We start from the raw sequence: 11452 nt of genomic DNA, 5'->3' as shown, positions 1-11452 counted from the left end.
CTCAGTCAGTATGGCCGTCAATATTTCTGACCATGCTCTGGGCCATCTGGGATGCTAGAAATACACTAATCTTCAGAGATGTAATCGTAACACCCTCCTCCTCTATTGCTCGTGTAACTGCAGACCTCTCGCTCAGGTTGCATCGGTTTAAAAACACCATACACAAAGAGCACATCATGGCTTGGTGAGATCACTTCTCATCTTGTAATTCTGAACCCTAGCAGGGCTTTTTATAAATGAAATTCAGGTGGGGACTCTCTCCCCCCGGTGAAAATTTCAAAAAAAAATACAGGATTGAGTTTTGTAACGGTGAGCGTGTAACAACGATTGTGTCTTGGCCACCCCCAAGCAAATCCAGAAATAGTTTGGTTAGGAGGTTAGAAGCTTCCATGTAAGTACTAGTTGTGATTAGTAGGCGAGAAGAGGCGCCTCTTTCGGCACTTCGGGTAGTTTCGACACCTTCGGGGTTACATCGATTCTACCTAAAACGCAGGCCTATCATCCAAGAAGTCATCTACAAAGCTTATATGCCTATGTATTTATTCACATGTTTGTACTTGTGTCGCCAACTCCCATCTTAAGAGTGTACAGCTGTATTGACATCAACAGATATAAGTTCGCATACCATATCGTTCATGTAAGGAGACAAGGCACAATGAGGATATAAAGTGGCAGAGTGGTTGCCCTCCAGAACGCGTACCTTATAGTGTGTTTGGTAATCAAAGGAAGAAGTTAGTAACCCAAAAAAAAAATGTAGCTTCTTGTGTGGCAGATAGTAGTGGTACATGAAATTAGCGTGCTTTTGCGTTCAAGATTAATTGATAGATCACATTAGGGCTGGGAGGTCTCCGGAAATCTTACGGAACAGTTTCCATGTGTTTCTGCTCTGCCTTTCTATGAAACGAGAGCGACAATGCTTCAGCCGAGCAAGGAAGATAGATGTTACGGTGGATCTAGTATCAGACCTGAAAAGGTACACTGGTGACGCGTAGCTCAATAGCAGCATGGATCAAACCAAGACCAAGCAGGAATGATATTTGGCTTTTGCTTTTAATTGTAGTTTCTTATAGGCTTTTTTTAGTGAAGTTGCTCAGCTACATGTTGTATTTCTGCAGAGAATTTGTCTTGAAGAGGATGAGAAGAGTTCTGAGAATATTGTAGGGTGGTCTCAAGATGTAAGAACAACAAAAAGAACTATGTCTCACATTCCTCCGCTACTGATTTCCATGACCCATGGACATATTTCGATGTGTCTATATAAATGGTGGTAAAATTAGTAGCAAACTCGTTGATCAGATTTAAGTTAAACATGCATTCGTAGTATGTGTACTTTTCGCTCAAGTGTGTTTTTTTTTATCGTAGCATGATTATGGACAGATCAGATAAGCCAGTTGCAAAATGAAGAAGAACTGCGCCGGCATATCCATGAGGCTTCAACAAGGGTCTTCTTTTCAACAAAATCATATGGATATACCGGCATATGACAACGAACTAGGAAGTTCTTATATGAGAGCATAAAATTTTTGGTATTTTATTCAACAAGTCATGGGCACATTCGTTGCATAGGAGTTCGGAAATGCCTCAAGTCACTCGTCCAAATTAAATGCATAGGAGTACTGAAGAATGGACTTATTGCGATAATTCAAGAAAAATGCTTGGACGTTTTGGTATTTTGGAGTGTTCATCTTTTCTCAAAATAGAAGCATCAGGCTCGTGAGCTTAGTTGCTGCGTCAGATAACATAGAGCAAGGAATGACTAGTAAGCATGTTCGTTCTAAAGCATTTCAATCGGACTCGCTTCTTGAAACACAACACGGACCCAGCAAGGTATGCTACTGCTAAGACCGTACTTGTCACAACACTTCTTCAACACTGCGCAACCAAGCTAACAAGAAAATTCTTTACCGCCCATACGCGTTCCGCTTTGGTATTTTGGAGTGTTAAGTAGCTGCAGATTAGTAGGTGAGAAGTGTCTCTTTTGGCACTTCAGGTGGTTCCTTGTCATACCATCAGCCGTTACATCTATTCCACCTAAATAAGTTTGTACTTGTGTCACCAAGTTCCGTTGTAAGTGCGTACAACTTCATTGACATCAACACATGCGCATGCTGATATACCATATCGTTCATGCAGAGAGACATGACATGCCGAGGCTATAAAATAGCAGGGTGGTCTCCCTCCACAACTCACACCTTGGTAACCAAAAACGAGTGTAGCTTCAGTGTGGCACATGTTAGTTGTAGAGAGAAATATCACATAACGTATGCTTTCACGATTAGCTTTTAGAGCACATTTAGGGTTGGGAGGTCTCCGGTAATGTTTCAAAACAGACACTATGTGGCTGTGTGCATCTGTTCTGCAACTAGGGTGGAGCATTGTTGCAGAGTCTAGGTGTAATTGGTATCTTTTGATATAATCATTTGGAAGCCAGGTTTTTATTTTGTTTGTAGCATTTTAAAATAAATACATGTATTTATTTTATTTACATTGTAATTCCAGAAATAGACACTTATTTGGTTGCCACACGAATTGCAAATAACAGCAGAATTTAATATTGAATTTGTAAATGGCTTTCATAGAGAAACGCAAATGATAGGTCTCAGTTTGGAATTGTGTTTACCCATGGCGTTATTTTTCTGGACTTCATAAATGAAATGACGGCTCAATTCTATGGCAACCAAACATCCCACCTATGGAATTCTAAAATGAATTCCAGGATTCCAGACCCAAATGATGGATACCAAATGACTTCTTAATATATTCCTTTTATCGAAAAATGTGCGTCGGCTCTTCACTGCTTCGAACTGCGAGCGGCAACACATCCGATTGGGCAAGGATTACAGGTCCTATGGTGGAGCGCATTCTAGTATCAAACATTCAAACGTGAGAAAGTACTCTGGTGACGGGCAGCTAATCAGCAGCATGGACCAAAGCAAGGGCATGAATGTTGTTTTGCTTTTGCTTATAGGATCTGTCAAGATTTCTTGAGTGAAGTTAGGTCGGTACACTTTGTAATCCTGCCAAGATATTTTCTTCAAGAGGATGGGAAGACTTCGGAATGTTTTCAGGGTCTCAAGAGCAAAATAAAGCATGTCTATCATTCCTCGGCTATTAGTTTGATGGTGCTAATGAGATTAGCAAACTGGTTGATCAGATTCATGTAAAACCTGCGTATTCGTAGTTTGTGTTCTCGATCAACTGTACTTTGGCGTGTAGCATGATTATGGACAGATTAGTCAAGCCAGTTGCAAAATGAAGAAGAGCAGGGCCAGCATATGCATACGTGCGTATTGTATCTACGAGGCTTCAAAAAGCCCTTCTTGCATTTGTCCAAACTTGGAGATGTACTATACCAAACTTACGCTAATTCAAGACAAATGCTTGGAATTATGATCTTTTAGAATGTTCATCATTTTTGAACAAGACGGAGGAGGCTCGTGAACTATTGCTTCACATAATTACATGGAGAAAGAATGACTAGCTAATAAGCATGTTCGTTCTCAAGCACTTCAATTGGACTCTCGCTTCCTTAAACACCGCAGGAACCGAGCAAGGCATGCTGACACCATGTCACGACACTTCGTTTAGAGTGCACAACCGAGTCTAAAGGCATGTACAATAGGATAACGTCAGTTTTCTCTTAGAGCTGTCACATAGAATTTTTGCTTAGCTGAAAGAGAGATAAATAAGAAAGAGAAGGTTATCTTTCTTAGCTAAGGGATGATCCCTTACAAAATACGAGAAACCCATTTTGTGCAGTGTACCATATATCTTCCCTTAGTGAAATAATATCTTACTATAAATTAATTAATTACCACTAGAATCTAGAGATGACAATTAGATATAATGCATCGTAGAACTTATATTTATTGCTTTCTCTAAATGACATGCACGGCTGAGAGAAGGTATGTCTTCTCAACCATTGTACATGCTCTAATTAGACAACCCAAGAAAATTCTTTACCACCCATACGCGTAACTTTAGAGGTATTCTTTGTTACTTGACCCCACCCCACCACACATACACATTTTAAAAAAAAAGTCTAACTGCCCCTCCCCGCCCCACCCACAACAACAACAACTTATTTTTTTAAGTTCTAATTGCCATCTACTCCCAACTTCTTTTGATAGAAGAAATATGTTAGTACCTTACAGATATCAACTACATCCAACCTATGCACAAACGAGATGCCTAAAGACATCAAGGATGCACACATCCAAAAAGGAAAAAAAATGTCCCGTCACGGTGATCAATCACTTGTAGCAGCAGCACTCTAACCACCACCAAAGACAGAAACACATACTATAATATAGGTTCTTCGAAAGGAACGCCTACAAGAATGCAACAATGCACAAATGTTGTCGTTGTACGATCGAAGATCTTAGGTTTTTACCCTGGACAAATATCGTGTTTCCAAAATAATGTCTTTAACAAGGTAATTGCCATGTACATCAATAAAGGCCAGATCTTGTGTTTTTACCCTGGAGAACGCAACTTGGTACTCAAGGAGCACTACCAGCAAAGAAGTCCCCCAATGTTGCCGTCCACACTTGAGAAGGCCGCTACTGCAAGTCATCTACCACCATCATCCTAACAGGTAGTCATGCCCGGTATGGATGGGAACATCGTCCCGCAAGCTACGAACAACAACATGTGAAGCGCAGTCGTCATCGCATCCAAGCTTCCGCCTCCGCCATCACTGATAGGTCCGCCAACCGCAGCCGCCATGACATTCTCTTCATTTTTCAATACCATGGAGATCTTGGTGCAGATATTCCCCACGGTATCGATTGAAAACAGAGCTTTGTGTTGTACCCCCTTGATGCCGAATAGGCTGATGTTGCGGGCACCCCCCTCCCAGATCTAGAGGTCCAAGGAAAGCCATATGCATTATTCATTGCCTTCCTCCGAAGGAGAAGTTCAAAACTCGTCAGTGGCTAGATCGAAGAGGACCGACCAAAGGCAGATTGGTGACTTCACACGGAGACCGCTAGGGCCGCCACCTGGTATATTATTTTTGAAATTCATGGGATCCCAAGATCCACCACAACTAGCCGCCCACCTCTAGCGGAGAAGGAGGACGCTACTGCCATTCCCGGGGTCGCTGCCCCGGGATCCTCGAGGTGTAGGTACAGCCGCACGCCCAGGAGGAGCTCCACGAGGTCGATGTCATTGACACACTGCGTAGAAGCGCGGGAGTCAGCCCGTCTGGCCCAGATTAGGGCCAGCTAGACAGCTGCCGCACTGTGCCCTGGGCGGATCCCATCGATGCATCCACCGGCCATAGCCCCCTATAGTGACATTGCTGGATAAGCCGATGCAGGCGCCGCTGCCCTCCAAATCGACACCTCAGACGATCTACCACCTTGGCACCGTAGGGAGGGGACACTCGAGTGCGGCCCGGCGTGGCCACATGGGAGCGGAGGTTTCGTGGGAGTTGAGGTTTCGGGGGAGTCCTCAAAGGTGTAACCTTAATTAATCATTTTTACTATCACAATTATATACAACTTAAAGGGTAATATGGTCGGTGAGGCATGCTTCAGTGCGCCCCCCTCCCGCTAAACTCAAACACATAAAGGGCTGGGATCACTTCATACCCCTTCATAAGTTTCTTTACAAAGGGGTACGGGGTGATCTCAGTCTTTGATGTGTATTTGAGTTTGAGAGAGTGGAGGGCGCATCGAAGCAAAAGTCAGGGTTATTTATATTACAATTATTGCTAATCCAGAGAGTGCCTGATTATTACCTCCGCCTTTAAAAAAATGTCGCAAGCTTATTTAAAATTCAGATGTATCTAGACACTTTTTACTTTATAGATACACGTAGTATCTAAATTTTGACTAGTCTCCGACTTTCTTTTATGGATGAGAGATTAGGATGTTCGAAGCTTCCATTTTTTCCGTATAGCCCTTGGAGAGTGTAAAGTAGCAGATTAGCTCTTTTGTCACTTCGTAGTTCCTTCTCATACCATCAGGCGGTACATCTATTAATATGTTTGTCCTTGTCCACGTTCCGTTTTAAGTGCGTACAACTTCACCGACATGAACACATGCGCGTGTTCAGATACCATATCGTTCTTGTAGGGACAATGGCGTGGTGAGGCTATAAAATAGCAGGGTGGTCTCCCTCCAGAACTCATACCTTGGTAACCAAAAACGAACCTAGCTTCTAGTGTGGCACATGTCAGTTGTAGAGAGAATTAGCACATAAAAAAAGTAGGGCACATTTAGGGTTGGGAGGTCTCCGGTAATGTTTCAAAACAGACACCATGTGTCTCGGCTCTCGTCTTCATCAAGCCACAAGCGGCAACTCACCTAGCGGGGCTAGGATTACAGATCCTGCGGTGGAGCGCATTCCTAGGATCAGACCTGAGAAGATATCCTGGTGACGCGCAGCTAAGCAGCAGCATTGATCAAAGCAAGGGCAGGCAGGAATGTTGTTTTGCTTTTGCCTATTGGATCGATCAAGCTTTCTTGGGTGAAGTTAGCTCGGCTACCCACTGTAGTCCTCAAGGTTGCCAAGGAGTAGTATTTAAGAGGATGAGAAGAGTTCGGAATGCTTTCGGAGGTCTCAAGAACAACATAAACATGTCTGATGTCTCTCATTCCTTGGCAATTAGTTTCCCATAGCTGGATGGTTCCGCAAACTTCAAACTGTCTTAACTACATATAAATGGAGTTAATATGATTAGCAAAATTGTTCATCAGATTTAACTTAAACCTGCATATTTGTAATATGTGTTCTTGATCAACTGTGTTTTGGATTGTAGCATGATTATGGACAAATTAGTGAAGCCAGTTGCAAAATGAAGAAGAGCTGGGCCCGCATATGCATGCAGACGTGTTGTACCCACGAGGCTTCAACAATGGTCGTCTTCTCGATAAAATCGTATAAATATGACAGCTGAAATATCCTTATATGAAAGCATGAACATTTGGTATATTCTTATTCAAGTCATGGGGACAATCGTTGCATAGGAATTCGGAAATGACCTGCATTTGTCCAAACTTGAAGATTTGCTATACCAAAGAACGGACTTATTGTGCTGACTCAAGGCAAATTCCTAGACATTTTGGTCTTTTTGAATGTTCATCTTTTTTTAAATATTAATATGAGGCTCGTGAACTTTGTTCCTGCTTCAGATAATTACATAGAGCAAGGAATGACTAGCTAGTAAGCATGCACTTCAACTGGACTCGCTTCTTTAAACATCGAGGTAATCAGGACACTTCACAACCAAGTCTAACTCGACAACCAAGATTTTTTTTTACCACCCGTACACTAATTAACTTTTTCATTAACCGGAAGGCCCACATGTGGAAGGTTATGTTACCACCCACCCAGAAACTTTGATGCGGTCTTAAAAAAGGGAACATTAGGATGAATGATCAATTGAACTAGGCCCTGGAACAATGTGGGGCCTGATTTAGTTTAGTTTGTCATTTCTTCCGCTTGCGCCTAGCTAGGGTGTTTGTGAGGAATTTATGTGAATCAATCATCGGAGGATGAGGACATACTGCAAATTCCCGCCAAAATTTTCATACCAAGCTATAATTTGCACAATGTTTATTCCGTTTAAAACACAGTGCAAATTCTAGTTTGGTATGCAAATTTTGGCAGGACTTGACAGATAATCTTAAGCGTGGAGAATTAGCAACATAGTGAGCACAATGATAGTCATTTTCAACTCTTGTTTGAAGTTATTTTCTTTTTAAAAGGACTGTGATTTATATAGTGCTAGATTTATATATTATTCTAGAGAGTGCTAGTATAGTAGGCTTAGAGAATTGCTCCTAAATATTTATAAAAATATGTCCTGCTGATCGGCATGCATGGCATTGGAAGTTTGCAACCTCACATGATGGTCATTCTCACCTTTTGTGTTAAGCCTCCCAAGCTTTCATGCACAAACCAAATCTGGTACTCGTTACTTCATGCATAGGACATGTGGCACTATCATGAGATGATATTTGGTAGCTTTGTAGACCAGCGCTTCTGAATGGTAGATGTAAATTGATACGTGAAAGTATATGTGAATTGATATATGCACTTCTGAAAAGTAGATGTGATTTGATACTGCTACTTCTGAAAAGTAAATGAAAATTAAACGAAATACATGCGAGCAAACTAAGTTTATGAATTTAATTGTTGAAAAAGTTGTATTTTATATCCACGTGCGCCTTATATACCTAGACGGAGTGAGCACAGTGAACTCTATACAACTCTAGAGAACAGTCACGACATCAAATGGCATGGCCCCCAACAATCTCATCTAGAGGCCGCACACAACAAATGCATTATCTAGAATGACACTCAGAAAGAACACCCATGAACTCACAACCTTAAGGGCTCATTTGATTCGAAGTATTTCTGAAGCATAAAAATAGAAGAACAAACCGTGTCTGATTTGCAGACATTGTTGGCTTATCGGCAGCACATTGTCAATGGTAGTATGGTACACAAGCATTCCCGGACAGAACCTAAGGTATTACTCTGGTGATTGAGGGCATGTACAATGCACAGACGCTTAGTTGAGCGCTTACTGGGAAACACAAATGGGCCAACACATAACGCTCCATCGCTGATCTCACTCCAGGCGCCAACTGCAAGCGACCTCTTCCTAGCGCCATCAATGTACATGCCCTGACTAGTAGAACTGTTCTCAAACAAAAGAGAGAGACAACACAGCTCACACTTGCGGCAGAGTAAGGTCGAATACTTCAATGGACCAGCAAGGCTTCAAATTAAGCAAGTGTCACTGAGTTGGCATGTTCACCCACTGATATCTAAAGAAGCAAAACTAACACCAGAAGTTGGGTACCCAAAGCTAGATTCCAAGGCAACAAAAGCTGTTCACCTCTACGATTCTAAGCTCAAATCAAAGTTTCATCCACTTCCTGTTGCAAGTTCCACAACATTATCTTAACTGAAATTTTGACAGTTTCTTCCACTAAGTACTGCAGAGCAAAGGTTGAGCTCTTTTTACTCTTCCTCCTCCTCGCCGTCGCCGCCACCCCCACCTGAGGCCTTCTTCTGGTTCTTCCTCTTCACTCTTCCAGCAGGGCCACCACCAAGTGGGCTGGTAAGTGAGAAGTCGACGTGCTTCTCAGTGTCAACCCTCACCATGAAAGAAGGAATGTTGACGAGCTGCTTTCCAACCCTGTGGGAGAAGAACAATACAACAGTTATATCAAAGGATAAAAATAGCACTCAAGAAATGCCTAATGCTGACGGTTATATATGCCTAACATATACCAACAGATATGACCACCTCACAATTATCATGCACGATCCAACAAATAACAACTCATCGTAAGTCTGGTGCCTCAACTGTGTAGAAGGATCGGTTCAAGCACGATGAATGTGAGTACATAATTAAACTACAACAAGGAAATTAGCATTCAGACAAGATAAGTTGTGTATAAGTTCCTACTTTTCACACGTATGTAAATCAACAAATAGAAATTCAAAAAACTTGTAAACTATTTTTATGTCATGGTTTGGCATATGTCAATAGAAGATGAAAAGACAAAGGCAACAAACAAACACATATCCAAGCAGTACAGAAAAAAAAAAGATAATAAATGAACTATCAGGTTAAAGATTAAAAACACAACAGAATAACACATCAAAATATATAAAGAGGCCAACAGGGCATCAGGATGGAAAGGACATAAAATAGTAATTGGCACTACAACCTTGAAGATACATTAGATTAGATAAATCCTTATTCTGCCGTGGAAAACATGTAGATATTTTACGATAACTTGCTAGATAGCAGCGACGGAGACTTTCATCAAGGGTAACATATCCCCAAGTTGAACAAGAGTGGGGGACATCAGATAAAATATGATTGCAACATGACACACAAAGTGTCTCAGACGACCGTCATGAGTTTGCAAACAGATTCTCATCATATGCCCCACCCAAAACACATGGGCACCACTCCTGTGTTCTAAAAGTCTAAAGATCCACCAGCCAAAAAGTATAACAATGCAGCCACCAAAATCTGGAAAACTATAATCTAAACTGCCAATCTGCATTCCAACATTCCTCCACACATGATCTATTGCAGTTTTACAGTGAAACGCAATAATGCAAGGGACAGAATGACAATGAATGTCAAGATCTAAATCTGAATTACTGATTAGCGAATATGATAGCATTAACTAGCACGTCCCCCTGTAAATTTTGATATGCATGCAAGGGAAGAGTGGGGGTGGATAAATTTACCTGATGTGGCGCTGCCTGATAAGGACACGAGCATGATGGATTGACTTGGCCATGCCATTCTTGAAGACGATGGTCTGGAGACGGCGCTGGAGGAAGTTCTCAACAGTGAGGGCGAGCACGTAATCGAGCTTGTTTTGGTCATCAGCGAGGAGACCGTAGCGGTTCATGCGACGGAGGAGCACTGCACCCTCGAAGATGCGGCGGGGGTTCTTCTCATCCAGGGTGAGCAGCTCCCTTGCTGCATTTCGGATACGGCTCAGAGCGTACTGCACGCGCCACAGCTCACGCTTGCACCGCAGACCATACTCCCCGACCAGCTTCAGCTCAGAGTCAAGACGCTCCTTCTCATACGGACGCCTTGGCTTCTTGAAAGTCTTCCCATCTACAGCACAACATCATCATAAGCTACTTGCAGCACCAAATAAATAGCAATTACATATATCACATAATAGAGCAAAATGTTTACAGTATAACATCAAGTAACCGACAGTTATATTGTGGTTTTCACATTGCAGCTATAACTCCACACACTTGCGCACGTAGCCGCCGACCACGAAGCGGTAAGTTGCAACCTTCTAATTCCTAATGGAATAGCAGATCACACAAGACTTTCAGTAGCAAAACACCGAACCGATGCGGATTGGTGTAGAGATTCAATAGAGTTGCAAAGCAATCAACTATGAACTAGGGTTTATCTTAGACGTGGTCTAAACCTAATTTGGGGACGTCCTGGGCACTTATATAGGGGTTCAGGACGACCTGGGGTAGAAAAGATACATTAAAAACCAACCCAGATTGGATCTGGTCGAGACAGACTCGGACTCGGCCGGCGTGGGGGCCGGTCGACCGGGCCTGGGACCAGCCAGTCCGCTTTGGACCAGGCCTGTGACCGGGTCATGACCGGGGCGCCGAGGTGACATACAGTACACCCCCCCCCCCCGGTTGGCACCAGTGCAGGAGCCGGTCGGAACCGGGCTCACCCGGCGTGGGGGCCGGTTGGACAGCTTCTTCTTCCTCCCTCGCGCATGCCTCCCGCTCCTCACCCGCGCGTCCATGGGTTGTCTTCATGTCCAGCTTCATGTCCAGCTCCATGTCCAGCTTCACGTCTAGCTGCTCCCCTCCTCCTCGTGCGACGCTTGCTCCCTCTTCGTACCTAATCATGCATAAGTAAAAGGACTTAGGCAGTATAAAGTTCTCATCGATCAAAATATCATTTAGG

General features: G+C 42.9%; 1 non-coding gene across 1 annotated transcript; it reads right to left on the bottom strand.

The window, feature by feature from the left end:
• Positions 1 to 9833: 9833 nt before the first annotated feature.
• Positions 9834 to 9924, bottom strand: LOC124679943. The gene has a single exon (XR_006995358.1). It is a non-coding gene; the product is annotated as a small nucleolar RNA Z161/Z228 (small nucleolar RNA).
• Positions 9925 to 11452: the final 1528 nt, after the last annotated feature.

This window comes from Lolium rigidum, chromosome 7, assembly GCF_022539505.1.
Source record: "Lolium rigidum isolate FL_2022 chromosome 7, APGP_CSIRO_Lrig_0.1, whole genome shotgun sequence".
Taxonomy (NCBI): Eukaryota; Viridiplantae; Streptophyta; class Magnoliopsida; order Poales; family Poaceae; genus Lolium; species Lolium rigidum.
Note: the sequence above shows the minus strand (reverse complement) of the source record. Positions and strands in the feature narration are given on the sequence as shown.